The following is a 24,240-nucleotide window of genomic DNA, read 5'->3' as shown; positions in this document are numbered from 1 at the left end:
AATGGCAGGGGCTATGGAGGCAGTGTCAGAATTTGCAATGGAGGTAACTGAGGCAATGCCCAGAGAAAAGACCTCTGGGCACTGCAATGGCTTTTGTGGCAGCCCAGAAAGAAGACCTCCAGGCGACCTCAGGATGGCAGCAGTGGAATCAAAGGTAGTCTGTATTTCTTTTTAAATACAACTTCAATTTTACAAACAAACAAAAAATGTGAGGATAGTGAGGTTTTTCTTATATCTGATACTTCACCAACTATCCAATTATTTGCTTCTCTCTCCCTCTCTCCCTTACTCCCTCTCCTTCTTCCCCTCCCACTTTAATCAGCAACTTGAGATCTATTCCTTTCAATATGGGTAACTCTAAACTAAAAGACCTTCACATACCAAAGTGCACTGGGATGATGCTATCTATACTGTCCAGTATAGATATCTGCCCTAATTCCCCCACCCTGCCTCTTCACTTAAAAGAAGGAAGCAGGTGACTTTCTGCAGTCACTGTTTCCAAAATATTCCAGTCTATCATGCACATGCTTCTGCCTTCTTAAGACTCAGTTCTACCCCTAGTTCTGTTCTCCAAGGCTACTGGCTTTCTCTACACCATAGATCTGCCTTCTGAGTCAACTTTCCTTTTCTGTAATAAATGTTCTCTGTTTTCAACTGAACAGACTTTGGGCCCAAAGGCCTCTAAAATTTTTTCATACTGACTCTCTTTTTCTCAGTATCATTTACTATAAATTAAAAAAAAAAAAAAACATTGTGGGTTTCTTATGTATCTGTTGATCAATATACTTCATTAGACAAAAACAACAGCAACAATTTTCCTAGAGATATATCTTACTTTACCTTAAGATCACTTTGAGGCTGCTGTGGGGACACACCCACAAGAATCTCAGAGGATCTTTAGCCTGACACACTTAATATAAGACTGCCATTTGAAAAGGATGGACATAAGAAACAGCTTTATTTGTGTACACAAGTCCTGGATTCCCTATATTTAATGTGTTTCTATTGTTGTTGTTCTGTTATATACTTAAATTTATCTCTCATCTCTCACACTTTATCATAGGAATTAAGAAGCCAGATGGAAATTTCAATAGTTGCTTGTATCCAAGTATCCTTTTTCCTGTACCAGAAAGTTTTCCAAGTATTATTGCTGCATGATTGCAAATTAAAGCAACTACAAAAATTTCTTTTTTTCACAAATCAGCAATTTGGAAATAGTTCATTGAGAATGACTCAGCTTTGCTCCAAGCAACATTAGTTAAGATAGCTTTGCTGAGGTATTGGAGACAGACTTTCAAAACAATTTATTTTCCTAGCCATTTGGAGCTGTATTCTAAGAGCTTAACTTGGGTTTATGGACAGCGAATTCAATTCGCTCTACCTTGGCCTCTCTATAGACTGCTTGGATTTCTTCAATATAGTGGTTAGGTTCAAGAGCAAGCATCCCAAAAGAGTAAGTAGAGGTTCAGGAAGGTTTTATAACCTAACTTCAAAAATCACATTATATCACTTCCAATATTATAAATTTATTGAAGCAGATACAAGGGTTTGTCTAAGTGTGCTGGTCAGCTTGTAATTGATGTGACTAAAATGCCTGACAAGAAAAACTTAAAGGAGGAAAGTTTTATTTTGATCCATGGTTTCAGAAGTTTCCATTCATGGTCAGCCCACTCTTACCTGAGGTGAGACAAAACATCATGTTGGAATGGTGTGGGAGAAAAAAAAGCTGCTCAGCTCATGGTAACTAGAAAGCAGAGAGAGGGAGTGGAATAAGCCAGAGATAAGACACACCCTTCCAGGGTAATCTTAAGTGACCTACTTACTCCAACTAGATCCTACCTCCCAGTGGTCCATTAGGCCATTAAAGGATTAATCTGCTAATGAGATGAGAACCCTTCATGATTTAATCTCTTCCCAACATCCCACCACAGAACACATGAGACTTTGGGGCACATTTCAGATCTAATCCCTAACAATAAATGTCAAGTGTTCACAGTAAAAAGACCATGTAGATTGAGTGATATTGCTGTAGCCACCTTAGAAAATACAGTCTGCCATATAATCATCATTGTAATATCTGCTAGGCTCATGGAAGGTAATTTTGGTTTTTTTTCCCCTTTTTGAATAATATACAATTTGTGAGGAGGCACTTAAATCCATATAGATATCCTATTCTTTATCAAACTTTTACCTACTACTTGAGCATGCATTGATGATTTTCTCATATCAGTTAAACTTCTGGTAGATCATTAGATGCAATTTATTCCCTTTTAAAATGATGATAATTGAGTTTTAAAATTAAACTCAGATTAGCTTTTATTGATAGAGTTACCCCTAAGACATAAATTTTCCAGGGCTTCAGCTAAATACTCAATTTGTTCCATGAGATTTCCATATTCCAGCTATTTTAAAGCTCCAATTTCCAAGTATTGAATAACCCCATAATAAATTAACTCTGCTAATCTGTGACACCATTTGTGAAGGTCTTATGTTAAATCTTCACAAGGTATTGTGGTCTCTGGGAGTCATTGTTTCCCTTCTTTGGTAATCACTTTAGTAATAATCTAGTCCATAATATAACAATCTACTCCAAAATATAGCATTAAAATCAATATTTACTGCTCTTAAGTCTAAGAGCCAGTTGAGGAGCTTTTCTAATCTGGTCCAGGCTCACATAATGGTTTATGGGCTTGTTCGTGTCTCTTTGATCAGCTGGCAACCTGACTGGCAGCAGCCCATGTTAGGATGGCCTCACTGGCTGTTTGGCTGTCAGAGGTGACGGCAGTCACTCTTGTTATCCAAGAGTGTAACTCATGTCTATTCACATGGTGATGACAGATTTTCAAAAGTGCAGACTAATGCAAGGCCTCTTGAGTTTAGTCTTACACCTGGAATAGCATCACTTCTTAGCATCAATACTTAGATTAAATCACAAGGCCAGCATAGACTATGTCTCTTGATGAGAAGAATTTCAAAGATGTGAATTCAAGGAAAGGAACATTTTTTGCCCAAATTTTTAATATTATATATAGTGAATAATCCTCAGTTTCTGTTCCAAAGTCCTAAATAATGAGTACTTCAGGAATGTAGTTTTAATGTTAATATAAGGACTTCAGTTTGTTTGGGGTTATGACAGAGTAACTCGTACTAGATTAAGCTCCTTTGAAATGTAACTGCAAAACTGATAAAATACATGAAGCAAAGTTTTACACTAATTGGAAAATAGTTCAATTAATTTGCTGTCACCTGTCATTACAGAGTCACATGAACTTAGCTCATGTTTGTTGGTGTGGTAATATTAACCTCTAAGATACTGTAGGAATGTAAGTTCTGTGTTTTCTGGAACAATGAGTATTAAGTTCATTATATTTTACTTACTGTGTTAGTCAGCTTTTGTCACTGTGACCAAAAGACCTGACAAGAACAACTTAGAGGAGGAAAAGGTGTATTTTGGTTCACAATTTCAAAGATTTAATCCATGGTTGGCTCCATTGCTCTAGGCCCAAAATGAGGCAGAACATTATGGTGGAACAGCATGACACAGGAGCACTGCTCTGCACATGACAGCAGAGGGTTGGGGGGCAGGCACTGCAGGAAAGATGAACCCTTCCAGGGCTTGTCCCCAGTTAGTCTCCTCCTCCAGCATCTCCCTATAGTTATCACTACTTAGTGCATTCAAACTAGGATTAACTGATTAGGTTACAGCTCTCATAATCTAATCATTTGCCTCTAACTATTCCTGCATTAACACAGGTACTTTTGTGGATACTTCCTATCCAAACCATGACACTTTTCAGATGAATATGTATTCTGTGCTTCCCATAAGGTACAGGGTTTAAGGTTGCCCCACTTACCAACATTCTAAGGATTTCTTTCCCAGACACCTTTTTACTGATATATACTGAAGTCTAAGTTTGCTTTTCTAATTGTGACAGAACAAGAAAACTGATTACCTTTTCTAGCACCGTTTTTATTAATTTGATTTGCAAGCCATGTAAACCTTAACCTTAACATTTTAGCAGTTTTCGTCCTTAGAAAAATAAAGTCAAATTTTTATTTCTTGTATTTAATCTATGCCATTTTGCATATCCATTCCTTGCATGATGATGATTGTTATGGTTTATAATGTGAGGTGTCCATCAAGAGTTCATGTGTGAAACAATGCAAGAAAGTTCAGAGGTGAAATTATTTGGTTAGAGGAGCCTTAACCTACTCAGAGCATATAACTGTAGGCAGGTAGGATGTGACTGGGGAAGGTAGGTCCCTAGATGTGTGACTTTGGGGTTTATATTTTGTCCCTGGTGAGTTGAGTTTCTCTCTGTTTCCTTGTTGCCATGTGCTGAGCTGTTTCCTCCTCCACACCTTTCCACCACAATGTTCTACCTCACCTTGCCTCAGAGCTATGGAGTTGGCATTCTGTAGACCAAGACCTCTGAAATCCTGGGACAAAATAAACCTTTTCTCCTCTATATTTTTCTTGTCATGTCTTTTGATCACAGTTATGAAAAAAAAAAAACGACAAAAACAATGTCTAATTACTCTCTATTGGTTTCTGCCTTTCTAATGCTAGATTTTATTTTCATTATCTTCTTAACATCAACAAAAATCTTCTGGTTCTGAAGAGAGTTGGTTTCAGCTGACTGACTACCTCAGAATAAAATATCCTAAATCAGGATAATATTTTTTTATTATGGGGGAATGAATTCCATTTTAGAAGATAATTACGTTACCTAACAAAGGGACCTTGAGATTTGTGAGTCTGAGCAGTAGCCAGTCTCAGCTGGCAAGAGAACTTCAGGGTGTGGTCTTGAGATGGCAAATTCCTGCCAATTTTGATTCTGTTTAGAGTTAACTCTGCCTATTAAAAAAGAATACAAAACCCATAACGTGGAGGGGTATTATTCTGTTATGAAAAGAATGGAAGATTCCTGTGATTCCTCTTCTGCTATACCTATCTAATCTTAAGGTGTTTTAAATAATGATATTCAATGTTTGATTTTTATATAAACGTCTCTGACATGAGAGCTGTTGAGTAGGTAATGCACTAAATTCATTTTTTGTGAATTTTCTTAAGATACAAGTCAGTGTTTAATCTATTTGGTATTCAGGAATTAAATCCATTTTACTTCACCATTAGGGCATTCAAAAATTAGAACTTTGTTTTTACATTTTAAATATTATTGTGCTGATATGGTATTATTGTGTAATATTCTCAGTAATATATATCATCTTGCTTCAATTATTAAAATCCAGGGTATTAGTGCTTAATCACACATTGTCCCTTCTATAAAGTTAAAACAAGAACTTGGGAATACTGAATAGATTGAATGAATATTTTTAATACCTAAAACTGATAGTGAAAAGAAAATCATTAAGGTTAGTATTTTAGCACAAATTTCCTTATCTAAAATAACTTGATTAATATTTTGCTTTTCCTGTAGATGTTCATTTTAATTTAATTAGAGTTTTAACTATGCTAATAAAATAACTCTAATCCTTGGCTTTAACAACATGAACAGAAAAATATTTCTATGCCATAAGAAAATAATTGCTGTACTCACACTGAGTATCATAATAAAGAATTTGTATCTTAAGAAAATTCAATATCAACAATCATTTTAAAGAATACCTTTGTGTGTGTGGTGCTGGGGATTGAACCCAGGGCCTTGTGCATGTGAGGCAAACACTCTACAAATTGAGCTATATCTCTAGCCCTAATTAACTTTTATATTTCTTTTAAATGTCTTAGATTTTTTAGGTGAAATTGTGTGTAGGAGGCACATAGACCTTAAAGATTATTATATCTTGTTATAAGAAGCAGCATAGAAAAAAATAACAAAACTTACTTCTGATATATTATGTTTTACTTTAAAAATCTTCTAAGAGAGAGGAAAATTAGAAACTGAATTTCTAAGATGCTGGTTAGAATCCCAATGACCACTTTATGCTGAAAGTAATAAAGACAAATAGAAAATGACCAATTTGTATCAAAGTTTTCTTCCAAAGATATAATATCCATTTTCCCCCCATAATTTTCTTATGACTTTCCCTGCAGATTACAGGCAGAAACAGAAATCTCAAACTTCTCATCATTGATAATTTATCTCACCTAATTAATGAGAGTTCTCTCTTTCATATTCTCTTTCTCTCTCTCCTCTTTATCTTCACACCTTAGAAAAGTAGTATTTTCAATTTATTTTTATAATGAAATTGAAATCTTGGTGCATACTTCTGTTTTTCAAGACAAGTTAGTATCAAGGTTAATAAAAATATAAAGCAAAACAGTTAAATATAATTGACAATATCCATTGCTTTTATAGAAAATTTCAGCAAAATACAGATTAATTTTTTGCTTAAAATTTTTTGCATTGATAAGCATACACTACACCGAGATTTTCAATATATTTTTATTTGTTCAGATAGAGAACAACATTTTAATTTGTTTATATGTTCATCATTATACTTACTGATTTAATAAGTTCTCCTACAGTCAACGATTTAAATATAAATCATCTTATTTTTTGATCTATTTCCTTTGAAGAGGACTATTTTAAAAATCAAGAATAATTCTAAACATATTTCTTTATTACATGTGTAGATGAATATTTGTGATTTTACCCTTATATTCTAAGAAACAGATAAACAGCAGAATCTTGCTTTAATTGAAGAAACAAAAAAAGAAAGGTACCTTCCACAATAAATAATCGGTTCATGGTATGTTAAAAAAAATTCACCCTGATTATCAGTCTGAACTGTGGATACCACTTCTTTGAACTGCAGCAACTCGTCAAAAATATGAGGAGGAACTTACAGTTCTTCCTGTATTATTCATTGGTTCAAAAAGACTAGAAGAAAACACAAGGATTGAAACTAAGTACCCACATTTCCAACGAGTTAAAAAAAAAATTTCTTCCTTATTCAGTAAATACAACAATTTGAAACGGAGTCAAAATGAAAAAGAAAATTTGTATAACCAAAATAGATATAAAGGTTATGATTGGGATATCATTTATGGAGATAGGTCATTTTTAATTGGAATAATGCTCACTATTTTTAAATCTACATTTTAAAATGCATTTACTTCATTTCAGAAAAATTAGTACAAATGATTAAAATATACTATTTTATAAGACTCTAGAGACATTTATCTGAAGGATTTGAGAATGTTAATTTGGAAATTTAATTCTTCCAACAGAAAAAAAGATTGCTTCTTTAGTATGGTTACTACCTAAATAATATCTTCCTTATTAAATTTGTTTTTTCAAACCATTACAAATAACTTATCATGTTAGCTAGTTGTTTCCTCATCATATCATCAGAACATTTCTATCTTAATTTATGATACAAACTTTGTGCAATAGAGAAAATGTCAACTATAATGATGTTGTTTGTCATGGTAAAAATATGGATCTGAATTCTGAGAAAAGGAAATGATGTTTAATGCATCAAAGGATGATATTTTAGGCAGGTTATAACATTTATATTCTTTAGATATTCTGGGGTTTAGGGAGTATTTCAGTTGAAGTATAAAAAAAGAGTTTAAGACTACACAACTATGAGAAAATGAATAGTTGGTTATAATTGAACACATATGTACTTTTGGTGACAATAAATATGTAATAAGTCATTTCCTAGTTGCCCTTTCAGAAACTCCCAATTTCCATGTGTGGAAGTGCTATTCTAATTCAACACTTATTTTATCAGGCCTAAAATCTTTGGCAATGTTTATTATTTCAAAATGTGTGAGGAGAATGGATGGTTTAAAGAGAAATAAAATTGAAAAGTGTCTGACTATGACTTTTTTTTGTATGAAGATTCTTAGGACTAGTGCTAAATTAAAATAGAAAAATAAATATAAAGAATATTTTTTAAATTCCACTCAGTTGTTTTCAAGTTGAGGTATTTACTGAATAAGGAAGGATTATTTCTCAAATATTTGCCAACATGAATGTTCAGTCTACAACTCTTGTGCTTCCTTCTAGTCTTTTCAGATCAAGGAATAATAGCTATCAAAAACTACAGGAGGAACTTTAAGTGGTTCTCACATATTCATTGAGAACTAATTAAGATAGTAAAGTTATGACAGTTTTTAAGCTTATTTAATTAATGAAGGGACTTATTGAGCTGTATTGTTAAATAATAAAATTTTTGGTGTGGCTTCCTGTTGGGTTAAGTGGGGGAGATAGTGATTATTCTAAATATTCAGTGTTAGATAGCCTCTGTAAAAGTGATTTTTCTGTTGAATTAAAAGCACAAAATTGGATCAAATTAGTTACTTAAATATTGGAGGGACATCAATCAAAATTAATGAAAGGAAAAATCAATCAATCAAACATTATTAATCTAGCTGGAATGTGCCAGCTGTTTGCTGAATTGACTTGACATTTTATCCACTCTCATTTTTAGAACCTTACAGAGAAGAATAAGGCATGAGTTTTCATGCACTTTATTTCATGTTTAAAGTGAGGTTAATTTAAGAATAACTTACATGGGAAAATTTACCCTTTCTGATTACAGTTTGATGTGTTTTACAAATGTATGAAAAACTTAACCATTTTCATTACCATCAAAAGATTCTTTCATACCTGTCCCTATCACATGCTTTTTTTTTTTTTTTTTTGTACTAGGATTTTAACTCAAATCCTAGTACAAAAACCACTGAGCCACATTCCCAACTCTATTTGTTTCTTTGTTTATTCATTCACTTTTTTATTTGTTTTGAGACAGGATCTTGCTAAGTTGCTTAAGGGCTTGCTTATTTTCTGAGGCTGGCCTCAATCCTGCAATCTTACTGGCCTCAATCCTGCAATCCTCCTGGCCTACCTTTCCAAGCTGTAACACCCAACCTTTATGCCCTTTTGTACATACTCTCCTTCTATCACTCTCAGTCTCTGAATCCACTGATCTGATTCTTGTTCCTAGTTTAACCTTTTCCTGAATGTCAACAGATCATGTAGTATAGAGCACTTTGTGTGTCTGGTTTCTTTTTCTTTGCACGTGCTCTTGAATTTCACCCATACTGTTGCACGTATTAGGAGTTTTATTCCTTTAAATGCCTTCATAATATTAAATTGTATGGATGTAGAACACTTTGTCCATGTCTTCCCTGGTATTTGGATATCTGAGTCATTTCTAGGTTGAGAAATTACAAATACAGTAGTTGCCACTATTTATATACAGGTCTAATTTTGAACATATGTGTTTTATTTCTCCTGAGTAAGTATATAGGATTGGGATTGCTATTTCTAATGGCAGTTGCATGTTTAACTTTATAATAAACTTCAAAAATTCTGGCTATGCCAGTTTCTCTTCTCACCAGCAATATATTCTATTTCCTTTTGCTCTACATCTTCACTACCAGTTTCTAGAGTCTTTGTTTTTGTTTTCTCTTTCTCTCTCTTTTTTCTTTTAATGTAAGCTCTTCTGATTGATGTTTAGAAACAGCTAATTGTTGTTTTAATTTTGATTTAATAATAATGTTGGACATCTTTTCAGGTGCTTATTTGTCCTTCATCTCTAAAGTAAAATGTGTCTTTAGATGTTTTGACCATTTTCTTAAAATAATAGATGATTTTTGAGCAGTTTTAAGTTCTTAGCAAAAGGGAAAAGAAGGTATATAGTTCCTATATATACCTTCCTCCACATGGACATAGCCTAACCCAAGCCCACACAGAGTGGGATGTGCTTTACAATTAATGAAACTAGATTGACACATCATTGTCATCAAGGTCCATGGTTTACAGCCGGATTATATATGTATATACATATATATACATATATAATTATATATGTATAATATGTATTATATATATGTATCATATATATATATAAAATTTATAGTTTCACACAGAATATCTTCAGTGTACTAAAAGTCCTCTATGCTTTGCTTATTCAACCCTTTCTCCAATTCCACTTGCCTTTAGATTGTCTCCATAGTTTTGCCTTTTCTAGGATATTACCTAAATGACTACAATAAATAGCCTTTCCAGGTAGGTAAATATGAATAAAGCTGGAAATATTTGTGTTCAGATTTTCATTTTCACATAGACATAAGTTTTCAGATCATTTAGGCAACATAATTGCTAGATAATACAATAAAAACATGTATAGTTTTTAAATAAACTACCAAACTATTCTCTGACATGGCTCTCCTATACAATTTTAAATTCCCACCAGCAGTAAATGAAAATTCTTGCTATTTTATATTCTTACCAGCATTTGGTTTTATCAGTGTTATATAATTGGATCATCCTAATAGTTATGTAATTGTATTTCATCGCTGTTCTAACTGGCATATGATGTTCAACATCTTTTCTTTCACTTATCTGCCATCTCTATCTCTTCTTTGGTTATGTGCCTGTTCATGTTTCTTCCCCATTTTTAACAAAGCTGCTCATTTATTTATTGGTGAATTTACAAGAATATTGTGTATTTTGTATAGCAGCCCTTTTTAAGTTAAGTCATTTGCAAATATTTTCTTCCAGTCTTATTCTCTTCAAAGTATTGTTTGGAAAGCAGAAGTTTTTAATTTGAATGAATTTCATCTCATTAATTATTGCTTTCATTTATCATGCCTTTATTGTTGCATATAAAATGTCATCAATGTACAAAAATCCATCTACATTTTCTCCTATTATTATCTATGAGTTTTATAGTTTGGGGATTTATATATACATATTTGATCAACTTTGAGTTAATGTGTATGGTAAAAGGTCTATGTCTAGATTCATTTTCATTTGTTGAAAAGACAATCTTTACACCATTTTCTCCTTTGTCATAGATTAGCTCTCTACCTTTATGGGAATCTATTTCTATACTTTTTCTTCTATTACATTGGGATATCTATTAATGCCTTATCTGAGGTGCAGGTGGCAAAGATTTCTCCCATTTTGTAAGTTCTCTCTTCACTACATATACTCTCTTGGTATATGTAGTAAGCTTTGTAGCTACTGTCTCATGCCTTTATCAGTCTTGAAGTCAAATAGTATCAGTCCACTGATTTTGTATGTCTTTCTTATTGTTTTAGCTACTCTAGAAGTTTTCACTTTGTTTGAATTTTTTTTAATTTTTTATTGTTGGTTGTTCAAAACATTACATAGTTCTTGATATATCATATTTCACACTTTGATTCAAGTGGGTTATGAACTCCCATTTTTACCCCATATACAGATTGCAGAATCACATCAGTTACACATCCATTGATTTTTGAATTTTTGATATATTTTGTGAATAGCCACAAAATAACTCAATGCAGGCATTGATTAAGATTGCATTTTTGATTTATAGGTTGAGTTGGGAAGATCATGAGAATATTGAGTTGACCTATATATCAACGTGGACTCTCTCTCCACTTATTTCTTAGATTTCTTTCATCACAGTTTCATAATTTCTCATACAGACATTGTATATATTTTGATAGAGTTAGAATTAAGTATTTCATTTTGGATTCATGCTAACAGAAATGGTGTTTTTCTTTTAAATTCAAATCCCATGTGTTCATTACTGATTTATAGGAAAACAATTGGCTATTGTAGATTAAGCTTGCTAAAATCACTCAGTAGTTTGAGGAGGTTCCAAGTGTCTTTCAAATTGAAAACACATACACACAAACATACGCACATACACATACACACACACACACACACCCCAAATATTTTATGTTAACAAAGACAAATTTTACATGTTTTATTTAAAGTTTGCATATTTTATGCACAAGCTAGTTGCCTTTGCTTACTCCATTCTCAAAAATATACTTCCCATGTTTTCCTGTAGAATTTTCATAGTTTTACTTTTTATTTGTTCTTTTTAATTATACATGGCATTAGAGTTTATTTTGGCATACAAACATGAGTTATACCTTATTCTAATTAGGATCTCAGTCTTCTGGATGTACACAGTGGTGAGATTCACTCTGGTGTATGAAATTTATGTCAAATTTATTCCTATCTCCCCTCCATTCCTTTCATTCCCCTTTGTTTAATCCATGGAAATTCTACCTCCACCACCCTCTATTGTGAGTTAGCATCATATATCAGTGAAAATATTCAACATTTGGTTTTAGGGTATTGGCTGATTTTACTTAGCATGATAGTCTCCAGATCCATCCATTTACCGGAAAATGTCATAAAGTCATTCTTATTTATGGCTTAGTAATGTTCCATTCTGTATACATACAACATTTTCTTTATCCATTCATCTGTTGAAGGGCACCTGGTTCCATAGCTTAGCTATTGTGAATTATGCTCGTATACCCTTTAATATGGCTGTATCACTGTAGTATGCTGATTTTAACTCCTTTAGATATATACTCAGGAGTGTTTTCACAGGTCAATTATTGTTTTCATTTCTAGTGCTAGATTTGATGAATCTCCATACAGCTTTCAACAGTAGTTGCACCAATTTTCAGTCCCACCAACAATATATGAGTGTACTCTTTTCCCCACATCCTTGCCAACATTTATTGCTACTTATATTCTTGATAATTGGCATGCCGACTGGAGTGAGGGGACATCTCAGTGTAGTTTTAATTTGAATTTTTCAAATTACTAGAAATGCTGAACATTTTTTCATGTGTTTCTTGACTGTTCATATTTCTTCATTTAAGAAGTATCTGTTTAGTTCCTTTGTCCATTTATTGACTGGGTTGTTTTGTTGGTGTTAACCTTTTTGAGTTATTTGTATATTTTGAAAATAATGCCTTATCTGAGGTGCAGGTGGCAAAGATATCTCCCATTTTGTAAGTTCTCTCTTCACACACTTGATTCATTTTTGTTAAAAAAGATTTTTAGTTTGATATCATCATATTTATTGATTTTTTCTTTACTTATAATGCTTTAGGGATCTTGTTGAGGAAGTCAATTTCTAAGCCATCATGTTGGAGTGTTGGACCTACTTTTTGCTTTGAGTAGGTGCAGAATTTCTGATAAAATACCTAAATCTTTGATCTAATTTGACATGAGTTTTATGCAGGGTGAGAAATATTGGTGAAATTTCATTCTGCTACATATGGCTTTCTAGTTTTCCCAGCAATAATTTTTTTGAAGAGGCTATCTTTTCTCCAATGTATGATTTGAGCACCTTTGTCTAGCATGAGATAATGGTATTTATGTGGGTTTGTCTTTGTGTCTTCTATCCTGTTCCATTAGTGTTCATGTCTATTTTGGTGAGATATCATGCTGTTTTTGTTACTATAGCTCTGTAGCATAATTTAGGTTCTCCTGCTTCAATTCTCTTACTAAGGATTTTGTTGGCTATTCTGGGCCTCTTATTTTTCCCAAATGATTTTCATGACTGCCTTTTCTATTTCTGTGAAGAATATAATTGAAATTTTAATAGGATTTACATTAAATCTGTAGAGCACTATTGGTAGTATGGCCATTTTGACAATATTAATTCTGCCTATCCAAGAACATAAAATATCTTCCTATCTTCTAAGGTCTTCTTCAATTTCTTTCTTTAGTGTTCTGTACTTTTCATTGTAGAGATCTTTTACCTCTTTTGTTACCTCAATTCCCAAAGATTTTATTTTCTTTTTAGAAGCTATGGTGAATGGGATTGTTTTCCTAACTTCCCTTTCAGTTGATCCATCACTTTTTTATAGGAATGCAATTGATAAATGGATGTGAATTTTATATTCTGCTACTCTGCTGAAATCATTTATGAGTTCTAGAATTTTTCTGGTAGAGTTTCTCTGGTCTTCTAAATATAGAATCATGTTATCAACAAATAAGGATAGTTTGAGTTCTTCTTTTCCTATTAATATCTCTATAATTTCTTTCTTCTGTTTAACTGCTTTGGCTATAGTTTCAAGGGCTATGTTGAATGGATGTGGTAAAATTGGGCATCCCTGTCTTGTTCCAGTTCTTAGAGGAAATGCTTTCAATTTTTCTCCAATTAGTATGAAATTGACCTTGGGTTTAACATATATAGCTTTTACAATACTGACACATTTTCCTTATATTCCTAGTTTTTCTAGTGTTTTGAGCATGAATGGATGCTGTATTTTGTCAAATGCTTATTTGGCATCTTTTGAGGTAATCATGTGATTCTTGTCTTTAAGTCTGTTTTTATGAGGAAACTTTTTAAAATATATTTTTAGTTGTCAAAGGACCTTTATTTTACATATTTATATATGGTTCTGGGAATTAAACCCAGTGCTTCACATATGCTAGGCAAGTGCTCTACCACTGAGCCACAAGCCCAGCCCAATGTGATGAATTATGTTTATTGATTTCCATATGTTGAACTAACCTTGCATCTCTAAGCTAAAATCCACTTGATCATGGCACACTACCTTTAAAATATGTTTCTGTGTGTGATTTGCCAGTATGTTTATTAAGAATTTTTAGATCTATGTTTATTAGGGATATTAGTCTGAAGTTTGCTTTCCTTGATGTGTCTTTGCCTGGTTTTGGTATCAGGGTGATACTATCTTCACAGAATCAGTTTGGAAGGGTTCTCTCCTTTTCTATTCCATGGAATAATTTGAGGAGGAGTCATGTTAGTTCTTCTTTTAGTGTCTGGTTAAACTCTACTGAGAAACTCTCTGTTCCTGGGCTTTTCTTTTTTGATGGGTTTTTGAGGGTGATTTCAAGTTCTTGCTTAAAATTGATCTGTTTCAATTTTATATGTCCTCCTGATTTATTTAGAGTAAGTCATATGTCTCTAGAAATTTGTTGATGTCTTCAAGATTTTCTAATTTATTGGATTATAAATTTTCAACATACTTTCTGATTATCTTCCATATTTCAGTATTGTCTGTGGTAATATTTCCTTTTTTATCATGAATTTTAGTAATCTGAGGTTTTTTTCTTTTTTCTTTTGGTTAGGTTGGCTAAAGGTTATCTATTTTATTTATTTTTTCAAAGAACTGACTTTTGCTTCATTGCTTTTTGAATTGTTTTTTTATTTGTTTGTTTCAATTTTATTGATTTTGATCCTGGTTTTAATTATTTCTTGTCTTCTACTGTTCTACTTCTTTTTCTAGGGCCTTTATATTTCATGTTAGAGTATTCATTTAGTTACTTTCTGTTCTTTTAATGAATGAGCTGAATGTTGTAATTCATGTTAGAAGTGCCTGCAGAGTTGCCCAGAGATTTTGATACATTGTATCACTATTCTCATTTACCTCTAAGTATTTTTTATTCCATTCCTGGTATCTTCTGCTATCCATTCAACATTCAATAGCATCTTAGTCTTCAGGTATAGAGTAGCTTCTGTTTTTTCATTTTATCATGGATTTCTAACTTCAGTCTATTATTATCTGATAAAATGTAAGGTATTATCTTTATTTTTTTATTTGTTAAGAGTTGCTTTGTGGTCTGGGATATGGTCAATTTTAGAAGGATCCATGTGAGGGTGGGAAGAAAGTGTATTCAGTAATTGATGGATATTGATGAATGAAATATTCTATATGTCTATTAAGTATAAATTATTAAATGCATTTCCTAATTCTATAGATTTTTATTTTGTTTTTGTTTGCAAGATCTAGCCACTGATAAGAAAGGCATGTTAAAGTCATCCAGTATTATTGTGTGGTGATCTGTTTATTTCTTGACATTGAGAAGGATTTATTTGATGTACATAGATGTTCCATTGTTTAGTGCATAAATATTTAAGATTGTTATTTCTTGTTGATGTACAATTTCCTTAAGTAGTATGAAATGGCCTTCTTTTCCCCTTTTGATTAAATTAGGCTTGAAGTCCTCTTTATCTGATATGAGCACAGGGACCTCTGCTTCTTTACAAGATCCTTGTTAATGATATGTTTTTTCAGTCTTTTTACCGGAAATGTCTTTGTCTATGAGTTGAGTCTTTTGGAGACAGCATATTGTTGGGTCTTGTGTTTTAATCCAATCTGCCAGTCTATGCATTTTAGTAGATGAGTTTAGGCCATTGACATTGAATGTTATTTTACAGAAATCATTTTTAATCTCTGTTATTTTTATTTATTTCTGGTTTTTAATTTATATTCAGTTTCTCATTTTATTGACTATTTTTCTAATGTAGTTTCTCCCTCTGATGGTTTTCAATTTTATATTTTATTTCTTCCTGAAATATTTTATGTTTTGTAGTGCAGGCTTTCTAGTTATTAATTCTTTTAACTTTTGTTCACTGTGGAAGGCTTTTATTTCATCTTTCAATCTGAAGCTTAATTTTGCTGCATATAGTGGTTTTTATTTCTTTCAGAACTTGGTGTATATGATTCCAAGACCTCCTAGCATTTAGAGTCTGGGTTGAAAAAAATCAGCTGAAATCTGGATTTCTTTACCTCTAAATGTGACCTGTAGTTTTGCTTGAGCAGTCTTTAAAATTCTATCCTTATTTTGTATGTTGGGAACTTTTATAATAAATTCCATTGGCATGGATCTGTTGTAATTTTATATATTTAGAGTCCTATATGATTCCTGTATTTGATTTTCCATTTTATTCTTAAGGTTTGGAAAATTTCAGATACTGTTTCATTGAAAATATTGTGAATTTCTTTAGTTTGTATTTCAGAGACTTCCCCTATCTGATGAATCTTATATGTGGCCTTTTCATTTTATCCTATATTTGTTGAAAATTATGTTCATGACCTCTTAGCAACTTTTCTCCATGAACAACTTTATTTTCAAGTGTATATATTTTGTCTTCACTGCATGAAACTCTATCATCCAAGTGATCTAGTATTCTGATGATGCACTTTCTATTACATTTTTAATTTGATTTACTGATTTCTTCATTTTGAGGAGCTCCATTTGGTTCTTTTTTGGAATCTCCCTTTCTTTATTGAAATTATCTTTCACTTTCTGTATTTTCTCTCATTTGTAATTTTCTCTCAATGTAATGATTCAACCCATTACATTGTCTTTTATCTGACAGATCATTTTCTCCACTGTCATATTAGTGGATCCTGTTATTGAGGTATTTTGGCTCATTTAGGATGGTTTGTTCCCTTGTTTTTTCATATTGTTTGTATGTCTATCTATATATCAGTATGAATTGAGTTGACAGAACTTCTACCTATAAATTTACCATGTTGCTAAAAGTTTCTATTACCTCATTTTTTATGGGGAGACAAATAACAACAACTAATGCAGACAATATATAGTGTTAAGCTAAATAGTTCCTATGATGCCATCTACAATATTAATTGCTTTAATAGACAGAAATGGTAAAGAATTGCCATCTGTAAAAACAGAAATTCTGCAAAAAGGTTTGCTATTTCAAACAGTGAAGAAGGAGAATGCAGAAGAGATTGTGGATGTGAAGATTTTGAGAAAGGAGGAGAAAAGCAGAAGTAAAAAATTAAAGGAAGTGTAAAAGAGAATACAATAGAATTTGGCTGTTAGCAAAAGAAAAGATAGAAAGAGAATCAAGAGATATGGACAAGTGAAAAACAATACAAAACAAAATCAAAATATACCAATCAAAAACCATAGCCCTCAAAAGACAAAGTCTGAAAATAACTACCTTCACAACTGCTAGAAATGAGAAAAGTGACACACATATGTTTATATACATATGTCCATGAACCATTCAAATTGGTGGGGATGGGGAGGGTTCCTTGATGGAAAATTAAGAATTCTTTTTAATTGCAGTTGTTCAAAAATTATCTATGATAATATATATTGATTGTCTGTTTCCAAGTGTCTTTATGTTTTTTTTTTTTTTTTTTGAGGTATGTATTGAGCACAAAGATAGTAGTCACAGGCTCTAGAGTCCTTCTTATTTTTTTGTTGCTCATCATGTTGCTGGTTGGAGCTCAAAATTTCTCATCTTTCCTTCTCAGCAATATGAGCAATATGAGGTGGGAGCAGGTTGGAGAGTGTTGTCTTCTCCACTCTCAGTGGGGGTTTTCTCTGAACGTGTGTTTTAGGTCTACTTAGTCCTCCAGTGTTTCACTGAATGGCAATTCATCTGAATATTTTAAATCAGCACCCCTCCAGAGCCCAACAAGAGATCCACACAGGGAGTCTGAACCCCAGGAGTCGCCCTGGGTTCTGCTTGAGTGGTAAAGAAGCCAGTCCTTCACCCCTCTGCCACCTGTGGGTCTTGTCCTTCCCAGCCTCTCTGGCTCAGTCACAAGTACACAGTCATTCCCACCCACCCTATCAAAATTCTTAGACTTCCCCCAGCTGGTCCTATGAGCCTCCAGATTCAAAAGGTTTGAAAGGAATCTGGAATCTTTTGGTTTGGATGTCCTGTATTCCCCTGGGTGAATCACTCTCCACCTGAATTTTTCCTGATTTTCTAGTTGCACTCTGAGTCATGGTGCAGACCTTGGCTTGGTCTGTTTTTCAAACAGCTTGGATTGCACAGGTCTGGGCACCAGCTGCCGGCTGACATAGCACAGTGGAAAAAAATGGCATCTGCATTGGCTATCCATATGCAGCATCTTTCCTACATGAAGATATAGGTACTCACCCACTGGATCAGTTCAACAGTGTCCTGGATCTCTGCTTTTTCCATATCAAGACACATTATGGTGCCACCTGAAATGCAGGTTGTTTTAGTCCTCTTCCCCAATTTGCCTAGGGTGGATCCACTTGGGTGGCCACCAGCACTGGTGATAGGGTTTCTTTTATTTTATTTTATCCGACCTTCTGAGTCTTTAAGCTGTTCTGAGAGTCCAGTATTAAATACCAGCAAAATCCCTTGTTTCACCCACCTCACTGAGAAGCTGTTTATTTGCATTCCTGGTCTTACACCATTGAGCAGCTTGGAAAGAAATTTCCTCGACTTCTCCATCTTCTAGGACTCACATTTTAGCTTTAATATTTAGGTACATAAATATGTTTTATGTTTGTCTTGAGGTATGTATTGAGTACAAAGATAGTAGTCACAGGCTCTAGAGTCCTTCTTCTTTTTGTGTTGCTCATCATGTTGCTGGTTGGAGCTCAAAATTTCTCATCTTTCCTTCTCAGCAATATGAGCAATATGAGGTGGGAAGTGGGTTTATTAAATAGATTTATTTTATGCAGAATTTTTTCCATGATGTTAGATAGAATTGTGTCATTTTCTGGAATTTGGATATTCCAATTTTCTAGCGTTATTTATTAAAAAGACTATCCTTTCTCTATTAAATTTTCTTAATATTTTTCCAATAATTTAAAATTTTGTGAATACATTTAATATTAGATTGTAATCTGTTTCACTGATTGATGCAACTATTCTTTCTCCAATAACACACTGCCTTGGTCAGTGGAGTGCTATACATAGTCTCAAAATCAGGTAAATGAGAATGTCCAATTTTATTTTTTGCTTTCTTTCTTTTTTCTCTTTATTTTCATTTCTTTCATTAAAAAAATATTTTATTTTTCTATATAAATTTTAGCAGAAGCTTATCAATCTGTAACACTGGCTGTTGTGGTTTGTTTCGTATAATTGTGATTTTGTTAATCAATTTGGGGAGAATTGAGTCTTTTAGAATATCCTTGAACACAGTGTATCTCTCTATTTAATTAGGTTTTCTTTAATTGCTCTCATTAAAGCTTTGTAGTTTTCACAGTGAAATGTTTGCACACATTTTGATGAATTTATACCTGAGTAGTTTCTGTTCTTAATTCTACTGTAAATTCTATATTTCAATTCACTTTTATTTTTTTATATATATTTTTTAATATTTATTTTTTTTTTAGTTTTCGGTGGACACAACATCTTTGTATGTGGTGCTGAGTATCAAACCCTGGTCGTACGCATGCCAGGCGAGCGCGCTACCACTTGAGCCGCATCCCCAGCCCCTCAATTCACTTTTAAATTGTTAGTTTATAGAAGTATAATTGATTTTTTGTATGCTGCACTATATCCTCTTACCTTTAAAACTCCACTTTTTAGCTCTAATAGCTATTTTTAATATACCTGATGATTTTATGTGGAGATAATCATGTTTTCTATGAATTGAGCTCGTTTTATTTCTTCCTTTTTAATCTCTATACATTGTATATCCTTCACTTCTTTTAATGCACAAATTAAGTCGTTCAGAGCACATTTGAACATAAGCAGGAAAAGCAGGTTTCTCTGCATTTTTCTAGGGTTTGGGGGAAGTATTTAGTCTTTGACCATCAAGTATGATTTTAGAAGGAAGATTTTTCCAAATTTAACATTAACAGTGTGAAGATGTTCAAGTCGTTTGGAGAGTTTTTTGTCATGAATGAATGTTGATTCCTTTCAAAAGAAAATATCTTAAGTAGTTCTTCTTTCTTTTTTCATCTAATGATATGCTATGTTATACAGTTTGATTGTGAAAGGTCAACCAGCTTTGCATTCCTTTGATAAAGCCCACTTGGTTAGGATGCAAAATCCTTTTTTACCTATTGCTGGGTTGATTTGCTACTGTTTTGTTAAGTCGTTTTGTGCATATTTTCAAAAGGGACATTGGATATTGATATATATAGTTTTTCTATTCTTATGACCTTTTTGTTTGCTTTTGGTATTTGGATAATTATGGCTTCATAAAATTTGTGCTGAAGTGTTCCCTACTTTTCTGTATCCCAGAAGATTTATCAAGAATTTGTCTTAGGCCAGCCAGCGACACTGTGAAGTGCAGACATTCTATTGCTGTTAGATAGCCACAAGGGCTGAAAGTGGTGATAATGAAAAAAATGGCTGCTCTGGAGGCCAAAATCTGTCATCAAATGGAATATTATTTTGAAGACTTCAATTTGCCAAGAGACAATTTTTTAAAGGAACAGATCAAATTGGATGAAGGCTGGGTACCTTTGGAAATAATGATAAAATTCAATATGTTAAACCATCTAACAACAGACTTTTTAATATAATAGTGAAAGCGTTGAGCAAATCTAAAGCAGAACCTCTGAAAATCAATGAAGACAAACTAAAATCTGAAGATCTCTAAGCAAACACCTCCCAGATGTGACCTAGGAGTATTAAAATGATGTAAAAAACAGATCTGTTTATATTAAAGTCTTCTCAGCTCATGCTTCCCTTGAAGACATAAAAGAATGGCTAGAAGATAAAGATTAAGTACTGAATATTCAGATGAGAAGAACATAGCACAAAGCATTTAAAGGATCAGTATTTGCTGTGTTTGATAGTATTGACTCTGCTAAGGAGATTGCAAAGACCCCTGGCCAAAAGTACAAAGACACAGATCTGCTAATACTTTTTAAGGAAGATTACTTTGAAAAGAAGGAGAAAGAAGAAGGAGAATGAGGAAGAGGAGGAGGAGGAGGAGGAGGAGGAGAGAAGGAGGAAGAGGAGGAGGAAGAGAAAGAGAAAAGAAAGAAAGTAAGAAGGAAGGAAGGAAGAAAGGAAGGAAGGAGGAAGGAAAAGTGGAAAGCTAAGTTAAAAGCTAAACAAGAGCAAGAAGAAAAACAAAAGTTAGCAGAAGATGTTGAAATGAAATTTCCAGAAGAAAAGATCACGTTTGCTAAAATTTTCAGGTGACTTAGATGATCAGACTCATAGAAAAGATCTGCACTTCTTTGTTCAAATCATGGTGAAATAAAATGGATAGACTTTATCAGAGGAGCAAAAGAGGAAATTATTCTCTTTAAAGAAAAAGTCAAGGAAGCGCTGGATAAAACCAAAGGTGCAGACAATGGTAACCTACACTTAAGGAACAAAAAAGTGACTTAGGAAGTACTAGGAGGTGTGGAAAAAAGTAACTTTGAAAAAAAAATCACAGGAGACCAACAAGAATCCCTAGACAGATGGACGTCAAAAGGTCTCAGATTTGAAGGAAAAGGAAAAGGTAATAAAGCTGCCCAGCCTGGGTCTAAGGGAAAAGTACAGTTTCAGGGCAAGAAAACAAAATTTGATGGTGATGATGACCATAATGAAAATGGTGCAGCAGGAACAGTGAAAACAGCAAGAGAAGAAATAGACAAAGAAGAGCCTGCAAACAGAATACAACAGACACTAGTATGGCAACATGTAAAAACATGGATGTGTAACCGATGTGATTCTGCAATCTGTATACGGGGTAAAAATGGGAGTTCATAACCCACTTGAATCAAATGTATAAAATATGATATGTCAAGAGCATTGTAATGTTTTGAACAACTAATAATAAAAAAAAGAAAACAGAAAATGGTGCTGGAGACTGGTAGTTTAGTAAATCATTTAAAAAACATTCCTTGTAGTTAGGTTTTAAGCTGCTTTTTGTCTTGGGAGGCTTTTAAAAAGAAAACCATATTAGGTCCACCTTTAAAACAAGAAGAAATAATTATTGTTTAACTTTTTTTTTTCTGTTATCCAAGTGAGGGTTTTATTTGTTTGCTTATTTTTTAATGTTTAGTTCTGTTTGTGTTCAGAGGATTCAAATATCAAAAGGAAGATTCTTCCACTAAATTGAATTTGTAACATGAGAATGTATTAGTACAAACTAATCAGATATATACTATATAAAAATAAAAAAATTATTTGTCTTACTTCTTACATCTTTAATAGACTGGGACAGCTGCTTCTGAGGTTTTCTTTGTGGAAAGATGAAGTATGAACTTGATTTTTATAACAGATAGAAGTGACACCTGTCATGTAAGAATTGAGTTACAACTTAAAATGAGTTTTCTTTTTAAACTGCTTATTGCATTTATTTTTAAGTCAAAAATATCTATTGTTTTCTGTGTATTCTGTTTTATTTTATAAGTCTAATTGATCTTTACTAATTTTCCACCGAGATTCTTGGCACTGGTAGTTTGCATCCCTTCTGTTTCTTTATTTAGCAACACAGTTAAGTGATTATCAATTTTTAAAAAAAATTTTTAAAAGAATTAGATTTAATTTTCATTGATTTTATTTATTATTTTCTGTTTTAAATTTTAGTAATGTTTTTCTTGTATTTATTATTTCTTTTACTCTCCTGATAATGATTTGATTTGTTCTTCTTTTTCTAATAACTTTATATAGAAATTTAGATTATTGAAATTCTCATTTTTAACATTCTTAGTTTTTTCCTAAGCATTGTTTTATTATTGTCCCATAAATTTTCATATCTTATTTCTTCATCTTTATACAATTTTATAATTTCCCTGGTGTCTTCTTTTCTCTTTGAGTTATAGATAGTTTAGAAATGTGTTGTTTCATTTCCAAATCTATTTGGATTTTCCAAATATTATTTTTTATATTGTTATTATATACGACTGTATTTGGTGAAATTTTAGCATTTGGTGAAATTTTGACATTTTTTTCATGCAAAGTAATATCATACACAAATAAGTCTAATTTGGGTGTTTTTTGTTTTGTTTTGTTTTGTTTGATAGACTGTTCTTGCTAGTTCTTCTAGTACTATCTTGAACAGAAATGACAAGAATGAACATCTTTGCCTTTTTTCAGAACTTAGAGGGAAAGCTGTCAGTTTTTCCTCATTGATTATATCATCTGTAGACTTTTCACAAATGGCCTTTTTTTTTCTGTTGAGAATATTCCTCTAGTATCTGCCTTACTGAAATTTTTTATCTTGAAAAATGCTAAACTTGACCAAGTACTTTTCCTGCTATTATTTACATGATTATGTGATTTTTATCTTTTGTTCTGTTAACATGACAGATCACACTGTTTGTTTCCCATAAGTTAAACTAACCTTCAGTTCTAGGGACAAATCCCACTTGTTGATGATGTATGCTTTTCTATAATGTGTTGCTAAATTCAGGTTGGTATTATTTTATTGCAGTTTTTTGGTATATATGTGCATTAGAGATATTAGCCTGTAGTTTTCTTTTCTTGTGTTGCTTTTTGCCAGCGTTGGTATTAGGATGATGCCACATCATTAAATGGCTTTGAAAGGATTACCTACCTCTACCTTTATTATTTGGAAATTTAAGAATTGCATTAGTTATTTGGGTATTTACTATAATTCAGCCATTTAAGCTTCTACGTTCAGCTTTTATTTTGGGGGGAGAGGTTTGATGGCTATTTATGTGTAATTGGTCTGTTTAGAATTTCTATTTCTCTCTTCTCTTCTCTCTCTCTCTCTCTCTCTCTCTGTCTCTCTCACCAGAGTTTGAACTGACAGGCACTTAAACATGTTACGTCACAAAACAAGCCCTTTTTAGTTTTTAATTTAAGGCAGGATTTCACTGAGTTGTTTAGGGCTTGATAATTTGCTGAGCCTGGCTTTGAACTTGTGATCCTCCTACCTCAGCCTCCCAAGTACACTGTGATTATAGATGTGCACCTCTACTCCTGGCCAGGATTTTTATTATATTTTTTTTATTCAGTCTTGTCAGTGTGCATGTTTCTTGGAATTTATCTATTTCCTTTCAGTTATCCAATTTATTAGACTATAGTTATTTG

At 32.8% G+C, this 24,240-nt stretch overlaps 1 pseudogene; it reads left to right on the top strand.

Annotated features, from left to right (window-relative positions):
* The first annotated feature begins 1 nt into the window (after window position 1).
* Window positions 2–23,703, top strand: LOC114085456 (lupus La protein homolog; annotated as a pseudogene).
* Window positions 23,704–24,240: the final 537 nt, after the last annotated feature.

This window comes from Marmota flaviventris, chromosome 7, assembly GCF_047511675.1.
Source record: "Marmota flaviventris isolate mMarFla1 chromosome 7, mMarFla1.hap1, whole genome shotgun sequence".
Taxonomy (NCBI): domain Eukaryota; kingdom Metazoa; phylum Chordata; class Mammalia; order Rodentia; family Sciuridae; genus Marmota; species Marmota flaviventris.
Note: the sequence above shows the minus strand (reverse complement) of the source record. Positions and strands in the feature narration are given on the sequence as shown.